The 14,968-nt window shown below is 45.7% G+C and overlaps 1 pseudogene; it reads left to right on the forward strand.

The window, feature by feature from the left end:
* The first annotated feature begins 270 nt into the window (after positions 1-270).
* On the forward strand, positions 271-13,365 carry LOC129640382 (mortality factor 4-like protein 1; annotated as a pseudogene).
* The last annotated feature ends 1,603 nt before the right edge of the window (positions 13,366-14,968 follow it).

The raw sequence follows: 14,968 nt of genomic DNA on the forward strand, positions 1-14,968 counted from the left end.
CCAATCTGCCAATACTCCAAGGTACCATACTAAAGGGTTTAAAGGTTAATATATATGTGGCAAGTGTCACTGAAGGTTTCTGCAGGTGACTGATATTAACATACTTATGTTTTGAAAGGCTATTTAGGATGACCATATACAGGGGGAGAACATGAGAATGTAGGTAGGAAATGCTTACAGTTGTCTAGATGAAAGATTAGAAGGGTGTTGGAGGGAACATGTTAAATACAGATTTAGGAAGATTTATAGTCCTGGAGTTTACAATAAAAGTGAAACCTAAGTAGAATATAGGTGAGAATTCAAATAATGAGAATTGAAGTAAGAAATAGAACTAAAATAAAATGATTCTGTAGAAAACCAAGAGAGATGTACATGAAGATGGCAACCATGGCAAATGTTAAATATGTGTCAAGTAAAATACAGTATAATAAAGAACTGTTGGATTAGACAAGTGGGAAGTCACTGACTTCAGAATAAGCATTTTCAGGAACTGAAGATCAAAACTAATTTTGAGTGGGCTGAAAAATAATAAGTACGTTAAAAACTGGAGACAAGACTTGAGAAGTCTGTTTTTTTTTTAAGAAGTTTGCACGACTGAAATCATCAGTAAGTTAAAGAGAAACAAAGTTGACAGGTTTCTTCTCTTTTTCCTCCTCCTGCTTCTCCTCCTCTTTCACCTGCTTATTCTTTTTTTTAAATATATATTTTATTGACGTCTAGGTGACTTACAATGGTTCAGGTACACAGCAAGGTGATTCAGTTATACAAACACACATATATTACTTTTAAAATTATTTTCCATCATAGGTTATTACAAGCTATTGACTATAGTACCCTATGCCATACAGAAAACCTTTGTTGTTTGTTATGTATCTATTTTTAAATTAGAAATCTAGCATTCTATTCATACTAAGTCGAACAAGTGGAATCAAAATGTCATAACTTTGGCAAAAATTCTAAGTTTTCTATATATACAAAACCTTTTTTACTACACTTGATAAAGGCTTGAGAAAACATGAAAAAGAGATGGAGAAATCAGAGAACATAAACTAAATAAAATGGGAGCACTGAATATGAAATAGAAAAACTGAAACAAACTAGATAAAAAATTACCATATAGTACAGCTGGTTTTCAGCATGACCACTCATTGGAAACATATCTGGACCTCCGGAGGAAAAAAAAAAAAGCAATTCTTGAGCATTTGTATTTTTCAAAAAAATTCAAGATAATTCTGATATGCATCTGGATTTTAAAATGTGATTACAGATGTTTCTACTAGTTCTTGAGTTCTATTATTTTTCTGTTGACCAATCATAATACAATGATATTAAGTAATGGTTACATAATCACAACAGTAAAAGATATTTATCAGTTTTCACAATCAACAGCCAAACAAAAAATAAAAGATAAGTACAATTGCAAGCCATAGTAGGAATATGATTAACAATGTAAAATAATTACATAAAATTTGGGGGGGGGGTTAAGTCGAGTCATGTAGTAAGTGCAAGCATCCACCCACTCCATCTATGTTTTTTGTTTGGTGCCTTTAATCCATTTACATTTACGGTAATTATCAATATGCATGACCTTATTACCATTTTCTTAATTGTTTTGGGTTTATTTTCTGTAGGTCTTTTCCTTCTCTTGTGTTTCCTGCCTAGAGAAGACCCTTTAGTAATTTGTTGTAAAGCTGGTTTGGTGGTGCTGAATTCTCTTAACTTTTGCTTGTCTGGAAAGCTTTTGATTTCTCCATCAAATATGAAGGAGAATCTTGCTGGGTAGTCTAGTCTTGGTTGCAGGTTCTTCCCTTTCATCACTTTAAATGCCATTCCCTTCTGACTTCGAGTTTCTGTTGAGAAATCAGCTGATAGCCTGATGGGAGTCCCTTGTATGTTATCTGTCATTTTTCCCTTGTTGCTTTTAATATTTTACCTGTCCTTAATTTTTGTCAGTTTGATTACTCTGTGTTTTTGGTGTGTTCCTCCTTGGGTTTAACTTTCCTGGGACTCTGTTTCCAGGACTTGGTTGATTATTTCCTTTCCATGTTCAGGAATTCTTCAGCTATTATCTCTTCAAGTATTTTTTCAGGTCCTTTCTCTCTCTCTCCTCCTGAGACCTCTATAATGCATATGTTGGTACATTTAATGTTCTCCCAGAGGTCTCTTAGGCTGTTTACTTTTCATTCTTTTTCTATATTATGTTCTGTGGCAGTGATTTCCACCATTCTGTCCTCTGGGTCATTTACCAATTCTCTGCCTCAGTTATTCTGCTTTTGATTTCTTTTAGTGTATTAGTTATCTGTTTGTTCTTTAGGTCTTCTAGGTTTTTGGTAAACTTTTTTTGCATCTTCACAGTCTTTGACTCCATTCTTTTCCCGAGATCCTGGGTCATCTTCACAATCATTACTCTGAAGTCTTTTTGTGGAAGGTTGCCTATCTCCACTTTATTTAGTTGTTTTCTGGGATTTTATCTTGTCCATTCATCTTGGACAAGTGAAAGTTGCTCAGTCCTGTCCAACCCTTTGAGACCCCATGGACTATACCATCCATGGAATTTTCTAGGACAGAATACTGGAATAGGTAGCCTTTCCCTTCTCCAGGGGATCTTCCCAACCCAGGGATTGAACCCAGGTCTCCCACATTGGGAGCAAGTGCTTTCCCAGCTTAGCCAAAAGGGACATAACATTCTTTTTTATCATGATTAACTTTCTATAATATGGTTTTTGTTTTAGCTGCTGTGTGACTATGCTGCTTCTTGCTTCTTCCATCTGCCCTCTGATGGATGCGGCTAAGAGGCTTGTGTAAGCTTCCTGATGGGAGGGACTGGCAACAGGAAAAAATGTGTCTTGCTCTATTGGGCAGGGCCTTGCTCAGTAAAGCTCTAATCCAATTATCTGATGAATGGGGTTGCACTTCTTCCTTGGTAGTTGTTTGGCCTGAGGAGACCCAGCCCTGAGGTCTGAAGGGCTCTATGGTAGGGTTACTGGTGACCTCCAAGAGGGTTTACACCAAAGGGGACTTTCCAGTGCCCCCTTCCTGTGGTGAGCCACACCTGATGCATGCCTCCACAGGAGGCCCTCCAACACTGGCAGGCAGTTTTTGTCCAGTCTCCTGTGGGGTCACTGCTCTTCTCCTCTGGGTCATGGTACATACAAAACTTTTGGTTGTGCCCTCACCGCTGTCTTTCCCTCAGTCCTCAGGAAGTCCTATGATCAAATCCCACTGGCCCTCAAGGCCAGATTGCCAGGGACTTCCTTGATCCTTTGTTGGATCTCCAGGCTGGGAAGCCTGATATGGGTTTCAGAACCTTCACAATAGTGCAAGAACTTGATTGGTATTGTTCTCCAGTCTGTGGGTCATTCATCTGGCAAGTATGGGAATTGATTTCATCGTGATTGTGCCTCTCCTACTGGCTCACTGTGGCTTCTTCTTTGTCTTTGGACACGTGGTATCTTTTTCTGGTGGGTTCCAGCATTCACCTGCCACTGAGTGTTAAACAGGTTATTTGCAATTTTGTTGCTCTTGCAGGAGGAGAGGAGTGCCTGTCTTTCTACTTGGCCATCTTGAACACTTTTAATATTTTAATGGAAAAAATTAGGCATAGTTATAGACTGAAGGGAATGTGCAAATTTAGGGATATTGAAGATATGGGTACTAGAGGGAAAACCCATAACTGACAGCTCAAGGTAAGAGAAAAAATAGGATAGAGACTGCTATTACTATGACTTAACACACAAGACCACAGGTTCTGGAAACTAGAATACCTGGGTTTTTCTTCTGGTTCACCATTGAATATTTCTGAGAATTCAGAAATCTGTTAAATGTTTTAAGTCTTACAGGATGGGGAACACATGTATACCGGTGATGGATTCATGTTAGTGTATGGCAAAACCACTACAATATTGTAAAGTAATTAGCTTTCAATTAAAATAAATTTATTTGAAATAAATAAATTTAAAAAATGGAAACAATAACTATACCACAGGACCATTAATTTAAGAGGAGAAAATGAAAAAAATGGGGGAAAAAATCCAATGAAACACATCCTGGTGCTCAGTAAACATTTTTCATATTATTCTTATTATTTAACTTTTACATACATATCTTTACAAAAGAGATATGTTACCTATTTATGTAAAATGGAAATGAATGATTAAAGACACAGATAAATTCAGGTAACCAAGTATGATGGAAAAATAATTTTCTCTTTGGAGAAGCGCATATGCTATACGTACAATATGCCCATTTCCTTGGTAATGGGAGCCTGAAAAAGTAAGTGTTAAGTCCCTCAGTCGTGTCTGAATCTTTGCGACCCAAAGGACTGTAGCCTGCTGGGCATTTGAGTCCATGGAATTCTCCAGGCAAGAATACTGGAGTGGGTGGTCATTCCGTTCTGGAGGGTATCTTCCTGACGCAGGGACTTAATTGGGTCTTCCATGTTAAAAACAGATTCTTAATAATCTGAGTCTTGTAAGGCCAAATTAATTATCTCAGTCATCTTCTAAACTTTTATCAAATATTGAGGTCATCAACAAAATATTGCAGGTCTGGGTGCTGGGCGGGCTGCAGACGAGGGCAAATCAGGCCCAAGATGTCAAGTTGGTGATGCCTGATGGCATGTCTGACAACGTGTCTGACAACGACCTGGGTGGGGGAAAGAGGAGGGGGCAGTAGTCAGGGCTGGTGGCAGAAGGCGGCGGCAGAGGTAGTCAATCTCTTAGCAACAGTACAGAAGCAGGACCCGAACCCTAAATTCCCAGGAGGATGAGAGAGGCTGTGCTGGTGAGGGCCTCTTCTTTATGAAATGAAGTAGCTACAAGTTTCCATTAAAGATAACCAAGGGACATCCTTCACACACTACAGTGGTTGGAATGGGTTCCATAAAGCAGAGTCCTCAGGAACATGGTTCCCTATCTACAGAAGCAGGAAAAACTCCAAAGATCACTCCGGAGTGGAATGCAGAGAGGAAGATGCAGGCGATAGAGGCTGCCCCTAGCAAGAAGACTGGTGTAATATGGAAGATAAATGTTGAAGTGAAAACGAAAAAGAACCAAATGAAGACTGGAGATGGTGGCAGACCCGGTGAGACACTGTAGCCTCCTCGCCAGATGAGGGCTCGAGAAGACCCTAAGCTTGAAAGCAAGGAAACAGTCATGAGCAGAGCTGATGTCACATCTCAATTCCTGAAAAATTCAAACGGTGGCTTGTAGATGACGGGGGCGTAAGTACGCGGCCAAAACAAGCTGCTTCATCTATCTGTCAAGAAGAATGTGGATTCCATTCTAGTGTGAGCATGGTTCCAAGCTTAATCACATCTGACTTGATGCATCCCCATGACCGTAGACCACCAGGACCCTCTGTCCATGTGATTGTCCAGGCAAGAATAATGGAGGGGTTTACCATGCCCTTGTCCAGGGGACCTTGCTGACCTAGGGATCAAACCTGTGTCCCCTGTCACTCCTGCTCCAAAAACGGTTCTGTGCCATCTGACCCTTGGAGGACCAAGTTTATGGTCTCAGTCGTCTTCCTCCTTGTGATGAAATACTGAGATCCTCAACAAAACACTGCAGGTCTGGATGCTGGCTGGACTGCCTTGCCGGCAAATCTTGCCGAAGTCATATAGCTGGCGATGCCTGACGGCACATTTAACCCACATCTGGGTTGGGGAGAGAGCAGACGCAGTAGTCAGGTCCAGTGGGAGAAGCAGGCAGAGGCAGCAGCGAATCTCTCATCAACAGTGCAGAAGCAAGACCTGGAGCATAAATTCCCAGGAGGTTGGGAGAGTGCTGTGCTTTCGTGGGGCTCTTCTTTAGGAAATGAAGTAGCTACAAGATGCCATAAAGACAACCAAATGACATACTTCAAACATTACAGTGATTGGAATAGGTTCCAGAAAGCAGAGACCTAAAGCCCCTGGCTATCAATTTACAGAAGCAAGGAGAACTTCAAAGAGCTAGTCAGGAAGCAGCAACGAGGGGCTGCCTGGTGTGATGCAAAGACAAACGTTGAAGTGAAAAGGACAACAAAAGGGTCAAGGACTGGAGATGGCGGCATTCCCAGTGACACACCACATCCTCGTTGCCACAGCAGGCCTCAAGTAGATCCTAGGCTTGAAAGAGAGGAGACATTCATGAGTACAGTGGAAAGAAAAAGTCACGATTCCAGAAAAACTCAAACGGTGGCTTGTTGATTACTGGGGCATAAGTACCTGGCTAAAACAAGCTCCTTCGTCTATCTGTCAGGAAGAATGTGGATTCCATTCTAGTGCGAGCCTGGTTCCAAGCTTAATCACATCTGACTTGATGCATCCCCATGACCGTAGGCCACCAGGACCCTCTGTCCATGCGATTCTCCAGGCAAGAATAATGGAGGGGTTTACCGTGCCTTCGTCCAGGGGACCTTGCTGACCCAGGGATCAAACCTGCGTCTCCTGTCACTCCTGCTCCAAAAACGGTTCTGTGCCGTCTGAGCCTTGGAGGACCAAGTTTATTGTCTCAGTCGTCTTCCTCCTTGTGACGAAATATTGAGATCCTCAACAAAACACTGCAGGTCTGGGTCCTGGGCTGTCTCTGGACGCTAGCAAATGGGGCCCAAGACATAGAGCTGGCGATGCCTCACGGCGCATCTAACCCATAGCTTGGTCGAGGAGAGAGCAGACGCAGTAGTCAGGTCTGGTGGGAGAAGGAGTCGGCAGCAGCAGCGAATCTCTTATCAACGGTGCAGAAGCAGGACCGGGAGCATAAATTCCCAGGAGCCTGGGAGAGTGCTGTGCTTTCGTGGGCCTCTTCTTTAGGAAATGAAGTAGCTACAGGTTGCCATAGAAGACCACCAAATGTCATACTTCACACATTGCAGTGGTTGGAATGGGTTCCAGAAAGCAGAGGCCTCAAGCCCGTGGCTATCAATTTACAGAAGCAAGGAGAACTTCAAAGAGCCAGTCAGGAAGCAGCTGGCGAGGGGCTGCCTGGTGCGACACAGCAGACAAACGTTGAAGTGAAAAGGACAACGAAAGGACCGAAGACTGGAGATGGCGGCAGTCCCAGTGACACACCGCATCCTCCTTGCCACAGAAGGCCTCAAGTAGATCCTAGGCTTGAAAGAGAGGAATCATTCATGAGTACAGCTGAAAGTCAAATCACGATTCCTGAAAAATTCAAACGGTGGCCTGTAGATGACGGGGCCTTAAGTACCTGGCCAAAACAAGCTCCTTCATCTATCTGTCAGGAAGAATGTGGATTCCATTCAAGTGCGAGCCTGGTTCCAAGCATAATCACTTCTGACTTGATGCATCCCCATGACCATAGGCCACCAGGACCCTCTGTCCATGCGATTCTCCAGGTAAGAATAATGGAGGGGCTTACCATGCCCTCGTCCAGGGGACCTTGCTGACCCAGGGATCAAACCTGCATCTCCTGTCACTCCTGCTCCAAAAACGGTTCTGTGCCGTCTGAGCCTTGGAGGACCAAGTTTATTGTCTCGGTCGTCTTCCTCCTTGTGACGAAATATTGAGATCCTCAACAAAACACTGCAGGTCTGGGTACTGGGCTGTCTGCGCACTCTGGCAAATGGGGCCCAAGACGTACAGCTGGTGATACCTCACGGCGCATCTAACCCACAGCTGGGTCAAGGAGAGAGCAGATGCAGTAATCAGGTCTGGTGGGAGAAGGAGTCAGCAGCAGCAGCAGCGAATATCTTATCAATGGTGCAGAAGCAGGACCGGGAGCATAAATTCCCAGGAGCCTGGGAGATGCTGTGCTTTTGTGGGCCTCTTCTTTAGGAAACGAAGTAGCTACAGGTTGCCATAGAAGACCACCAAATGACATACTTCACACATTGCAGTGGTTGGAATGGGTTCCAGAAAGCAGAGGCCTCAAGCCCGTGGCTATCAATTTACAGAAGCAAGGAGAACTTCAAAGAGCCAGTCAGGAAGCAGCTGGCGAGGGGCTGCCTGGTGCGACACAGCAGACAAACGTTGAAGTGAAAAGGACAACGAAAGGACCGAAGACTGGAGATGGCGGCAGTCCCAGTGACACACCGCATCCTCCTTGCCACAGAAGGCCTCAAGTAGATCCTAGGCTTGAAAGAGAGGAATCATTCATGAGTACAGCTGAAAGTCAAATCACGATTCCTGAAAAACTCAAACGGTGGCCTGTAGATGACGGGGCCTTAATTACCCGGCCAAAACAAGCTCCTTCATCTACCTGTCAAGAAGAATGTGGATTCCATTCTACTGCAAGCCTGGTTCCAAGCTTAAATCACTTCTGACTTGATGCATCCCCATGACCGTAGGCCACCAGAACCCTCTGTCCATGCGATTCTCCAGGCAAGAATAATGGAGGGGTTTACCATGTCCTCGTCCAGGGGACCTTGCTGACCCAGGGATCAAACCTGCGTCTCCTGTCACTCCTGCTCCAAAAACGGTTCTGTGCCGTCTGAGCCTTGGAGGACCAAGTTTATTGTCTCAGTCGTCTTCCTCCTTGTGACGAAATATTGAGATCCTCAACAAAACACTGCAGGTCTGGGTCCTGGGCTGTCTCTGGACGCTAGCAAATGGGGCCCAAGACATAGAGCTGGCGATGCCTCACGGCGCATCTAACCCATAGCTTGGTCGAGGAGAGAGCAGACGCAGTAGTCAGGTCTGGTGGGAGAAGGAGTCGGCAGCAGCAGCGAATCTCTTATCAACGGTGCAGAAGCAGGACCGGGAGCATAAATTCCCAGGAGCCTGGGAGAGTGCTGTGCTTTCGTGGGCCTCTTCTTTAGGAAATGAAGTAGCTACAGGTTGCCATAGAAGACCACCAAATGTCATACTTCACACATTGCAGTGGTTGGAATGGGTTCCAGAAAGCAGAGGCCTCAAGCCCGTGGCTATCAATTTACAGAAGCAAGGAGAACTTCAAAGAGCCAGTCAGGAAGCAGCTGGCGAGGGGCTGCCTGGTGCGACACAGCAGACAAACGTTGAAGTGAAAAGGACAACGAAAGGACCGAAGACTGGAGATGGCGGCAGTCCCAGTGACACACCGCATCCTCCTTGCCACAGAAGGCCTCAAGTAGATCCTAGGCTTGAAAGAGAGGAATCATTCATGAGTACAGCTGAAAGTCAAATCACGATTCCTGAAAAATTCAAACGGTGGCCTGTAGATGACGGGGCCTTAAGTACCTGGCCAAAACAAGCTCCTTCATCTATCTGTCAGGAAGAATGTGGATTCCATTCAAGTGCGAGCCTGGTTCCAAGCATAATCACTTCTGACTTGATGCATCCCCATGACCATAGGCCACCAGGACCCTCTGTCCATGCGATTCTCCAGGTAAGAATAATGGAGGGGCTTACCATGCCCTCGTCCAGGGGACCTTGCTGACCCAGGGATCAAACCTGCATCTCCTGTCACTCCTGCTCCAAAAACGGTTCTGTGCCGTCTGAGCCTTGGAGGACCAAGTTTATTGTCTCGGTCGTCTTCCTCCTTGTGACGAAATATTGAGATCCTCAACAAAACACTGCAGGTCTGGGTACTGGGCTGTCTGCGCACTCTGGCAAATGGGGCCCAAGACGTACAGCTGGTGATACCTCACGGCGCATCTAACCCACAGCTGGGTCAAGGAGAGAGCAGATGCAGTAATCAGGTCTGGTGGGAGAAGGAGTCAGCAGCAGCAGCAGCGAATATCTTATCAATGGTGCAGAAGCAGGACCGGGAGCATAAATTCCCAGGAGCCTGGGAGATGCTGTGCTTTTGTGGGCCTCTTCTTTAGGAAACGAAGTAGCTACAGGTTGCCATAGAAGACCACCAAATGACATACTTCACACATTGCAGTGGTTGGAATGGGTTCCAGAAAGCAGAGGCCTCAAGCCCGTGGCTATCAATTTACAGAAGCAAGGAGAACTTCAAAGAGCCAGTCAGGAAGCAGCTGGCGAGGGGCTGCCTGGTGCGACACAGCAGACAAACGTTGAAGTGAAAAGGACAACGAAAGGACCGAAGACTGGAGATGGCGGCAGTCCCAGTGACACACCGCATCCTCCTTGCCACAGAAGGCCTCAAGTAGATCCTAGGCTTGAAAGAGAGGAATCATTCATGAGTACAGCTGAAAGTCAAATCACGATTCCTGAAAAACTCAAACGGTGGCCTGTAGATGACGGGGCCTTAATTACCCGGCCAAAACAAGCTCCTTCATCTACCTGTCAAGAAGAATGTGGATTCCATTCTACTGCAAGCCTGGTTCCAAGCTTAAATCACTTCTGACTTGATGCATCCCCATGACCGTAGGCCACCAGAACCCTCTGTCCATGCGATTCTCCAGGCAAGAATAATGGAGGGGTTTACCATGTCCTCGTCCAGGGGACCTTGCTGACCCAGGAATCAAACCTGTGTCTCCTGTCACTCCTGCTCCAAAAACGGTTCTGTGCCATCTGAGCCTTGGAGGACCAAGTTTATTGTCTCAGTCGTCTTCCTCCTTGTGATGAAATATTGAGATCCTCAACAAAACACTGCAGGTCTGGGTACTGGGCTGTCTGCAGATGCTAGCAAATGGGGCCCAAGACGTACAGCTGGTGATGCCTCAAGGCGCATCTTACCCATAGCTTGGTCGGGGAGAGAGCAGACGCAGTAGTCAGGTCTGGTGGGAGAAGGAGTCGGCAGCTGCAGCGAATCTCTTATCAAGGGTGCAGAAGCAGGACCGGGAGCATAAATTCCCAGGAGTCTGGGAGAGTGCTGTGGTTTTGTGGGCCTCTTCTTTAGGAAATGAAGTAGCTACAGGTTGCCATAGAAGACCACCAAATGACATACTTCACACATTGCAGTGGTTGGAATGGGTTCCAGAAAGCAGAGGCCTCAAGCCTGTGGCTATCAATTTACAGAAGCAAGGAGAACTTCAAAGAGCCAGTCAGGAAGCAGCAGGCGAGGGGCTGCCTGGTTGGATGAAGCAGACAAGCGTTGAAGTGAAAAGGACAAGGAAACGACCGAAGACTGGAGATGGCGGCAGTCCCAGTGAGATACCGCATCCTCGTTGCCACAGAAGGCCTCAAATAGATCCTAGGCTTGAAAGAGGGGAGGCATTCACAAGTACAGCTGAAAGTCAAGTCACGATTCCTGAAAAACTCAAACAGTGGCTCGTTGATGACTAGGGCCTAAGTACCCAGCCAAAACAAGCTGCTTCATCTATCTGTCAAGAAGAATGTACATTCCATTCTAGTGTGAGCTCAGTTCCAAGCTTAAGTCGTATCAGACTTGATGCATCCCCATGACTGTAGGCCACCAGGACCCTCTGTCCATGGGATTCTCCAGGCAAGAATAATGGAGGGGTTTACCATGCCCTCGTCCAGGGGACCTTGCTGACCCAGGGATCAAACCTGTGTCTCCTGTCACTCCGGCTCCAAAAACGGTGCTGTGCCGTCTGAGCCTTGGAGGACCAAGTTTATTGTCTCAGTCATCTTCCTCCTTCTGACGAAATTTTGAGGTCCTCAACAAAATATTGTAGGTCCAGATGCTGGGTGGTTGTGGTCGCTGTCAAATGGGGCCCAAGACGTACAGCTGGCAATGCCTGACGGCGAATCTAACCCACAGCTGGGTTGGGGAGAGAGTAGGGACAGTAGTCAGGTCTGGTGGGAGAAGGAGGTGGCAGATGCAGTGAATCTCTTATCAACAGTGCAGAAACAGGACCAGGAGCATAAATTCCCAGGAGGGTGAGAGACTGCTGTGCTAGCATGGGCCTCTTCTTTGAAATGAAGTAGTTACAAGTTGCCATAGAAGACAACCAAATGACATACTTCACACATTGCAGTGGTTGGAATGGGTTCCAGAAAGCAGAGTCCTCAAGCCTGTGGCTGTGAATTTGCAGCAGCAAGCAGAATTTCAAACAGACAGTCAAGAAGCAGCAGTCGAGGGGCTGCCCTGGCCAGAAGCCTGGTACGATGCAGCAGACAGAAGTTGAAAAGGACAAGAAAACAACTGAAGACTGGAGATGGCCACAGTCCCATTGAAACACCGCATCCTTGTTGCCGCAGAAGGGCTGAAGTGGATCCTATGCTTGACAGAGTGTAAACACTCATGAGTAGAGCTGAAGTCAAAGTCACGATTCCTAAAAACTCAAACGGTGGCTTGTTGATGACTGGGGCATAAGTACCCGGCCAATACAAGCTCCTTCATCTATCTGTCAAGAAGAATATGGATTCCAATGTAGTGCGAGAGTGTTTCGTAGCTTAAGTCGCATCTGACTCGTTTCATCCCCATGAATGTAGGACACCAGGACCCTCTGTCCATGCGATTCTCCAGGCAAGAATAATGGAGGGGTTTACCATGCCCTTGTCCAGTGTACCTTGCTGACGTAGGGATCAAACCTATGTCTCCTGTCGCTCCTGCCCCCAAAATGTTTCTTTACTATCTGAACCTTAAAGGTCCAAGTTTATTGTCTCAGTCTTCTTCCTCCTTCTACTGAAATATTGAGGTCCTCAACAAAATATTGTAGGTCCGGATGCTGGGTGGTCTGGGGCTGCTGGCAAATTGGGCACAAGACATACAGCTGGCAATGCCTGATGGCACATCTAACCCTCAGCTGGGTCCGGGAGCGAGTAGGGGGCAGTAGTCAAGGCTGGTGGGAGAAGGAGGCTGCAGCAGCAATTCTCTTATCAATGTTCTGGAAGCAGGACCCAGAGTCTAACTTCCCAGGAGATGAGAGAGTGCTGTGCTTGCATGGGCCCCTTCTTTATGAAATGAACTAGCTACAATTTGCCATAAAGACGAATGTTGATTCCATTTTAGTTCATGCATTGTATGTAGCTTCAGTAGTGTAAACTCTTTGCCACCCCTTGGACCATAACTCAACACGCTCCTCTCTGCATGGTATTCTCCCTGCAGGAATTCTGGAGTAGATTACACCATGCTCTGCTCCAGAGGATCTTTCTGACCCATGGATGGAACCTGTTTGTCCTCTAGCCCCTGCTTGAAGGCAGATTCTTTACTGCTAAGCCACCAGTTAAGCCCTCCATTTTACAGGATTATACAAAATACAGGAAATCTTGAAGAAGCATAGATAATAAGGAGTATGCAATCAATGAGTTTTGGCTGGGATAAAGATGTACTTCAATGTGATGCTGGACACTCAACTGCTCTACAAATTTGAGAGGCCACATATGCTGAGATCCTTGTCGACTGCCCTGATGCATCCATGTCCCAGGTGTACAGGGCCTCAAATCTCCTGAGATTGTTTGTAAGAATTGGAGCAGTGTTGGCCTATACATTTCTGGATGAGAAGAGCCTTGCTTTATTACTTAATGAATTATCTTCATGATTTCCTAAAATACCATGTAGAGAACTCTACAACTTTATTGCCACCAATTATGCAGTTGCTCTCCCTGAGTACCATTGGAAAGCTGTGTGAGGTGCTTAAACCCAACCACTTTTGATTCTCTTTAAACACATTTTGTGTCTTAATCCTCTCCTGTACAAACAATGTACTTTGTAAATGTTCATGTACAACAAAATTTGTTTGTTTTCTGTTTGATTTTAAATGTAGAAAATAAAAGGAGTTACAGCTCCTTTTGTCGTTTCAAAGTTTCTACCATTGTATTCAGTGATAGACAACAGAGAGACAAACTGTCGAGTGTTTTATTGCTTAGTTGAGAAAGCTGCTTTTGAACGCTGGCAGTTTCTATTCCTTTGACACTATGCACTTTTATAATATGTGCTAATGCTGTATGACATAATACTCTGATTCCTAGTGCCAAATGTTCAGTTCAGTGTATATAACTGAACACACTCATGTATTTCTGCTCTCCCCATTTTTTCTGGTGCTTAAAGTAAAAAGAGCCCATCCTTTGCGAGTCATCCATCCATGTTGTCTGTTAGGCATTTTATCTTTGCTCAGATTGTTGAAGAACACTGGCTTGTTTCATAGTTTATATATTTGTGCCTAATGCATATTTTAACATGATAGACTCAGTACATTGTGAAGCTACAGCTTTCTGGAAAACTTAATCTTTTAGAAACTGTTTTTCAGGCAGTCCTAAAATGGTGGAGGCATAGGATGGAGAGACCACTTTCTCCCCTACAAATTCATCAAAAGAACATTTGAACGCTGAGCAAATTCCACAAAACTACTTCTGAATGCTGGCAGAGGACATCAGGCACCCAGAAAGGCAGCCCATTGTCTTCGAAAGGAGGTAGGACAAAATATAAAAGATAAAGAGAGAGACAAGAGAGGTAGGGACGGACATCCGTCCTGGGAAGGGAGACTTAAAAAAGAGAGAAGTTTCCAAACACCAGGAAGCACTCTCTCTGGTGGGTCTGTGGCGAGCTTTGGAATCTCAGAGGGCAAATAACTGGGAGGAAAAATGAATAAATAATTAAAACCCACAGATTATGTGCCTAACAGCAACTCCCAGTGGAGCAGCAGCCCAGACGCTCACATCCATCACTAGCAAGTGGGGGCTGAACAGAGAGGCACGGGCTGCAGTGCTTTGGGTAAGGACTGGGCCTGAATACCCCAAGGATAATCTGAGGGAACTAGTCAGAGATAGCAACCCTGATTGTGAGATAACAATCCCGCGAAAAGGCTTAAACTAAGACACCGCCAGGATCCCTCACAGAACAAAGGACTGAGCAGAACTAGCCGGCTTAAGACTGGCCCATCCCCCACTGGAGACATGCAGGCGAGGAGAGCCAGAGCTGGAAGGGGGCAATCACAGCCCCAGAGAGGCATCCTATACCAAACCGCAAGCAGACTTCCTTGTAAAATCAAGACTTCTTGGGATTCTGGACAGTCAACATCCACCAGGAGGGTCTCAGGCAGAGATCAGCTCCCCAGAAGAGACACATGGTACACCTGAGAAGGCGTGCTTGTTGTACACCCAGAAAACCAAGGGACTGGGACGGGGGAGGCTATAAGCCGCAGCCTTCAACTGGGGGCAATTGTGCTAGCCAAGCACCTGGTCACCTTAGCTGCTCAGACCTGGGACGGGCACAAAACGCAGGCCCAACCAAGT

The sequence above is a fragment of the Bubalus kerabau genome, chromosome X, assembly GCF_029407905.1.
Source record: "Bubalus kerabau isolate K-KA32 ecotype Philippines breed swamp buffalo chromosome X, PCC_UOA_SB_1v2, whole genome shotgun sequence".
NCBI classification, from domain to species: Eukaryota; Metazoa; Chordata; class Mammalia; order Artiodactyla; family Bovidae; genus Bubalus; species Bubalus kerabau.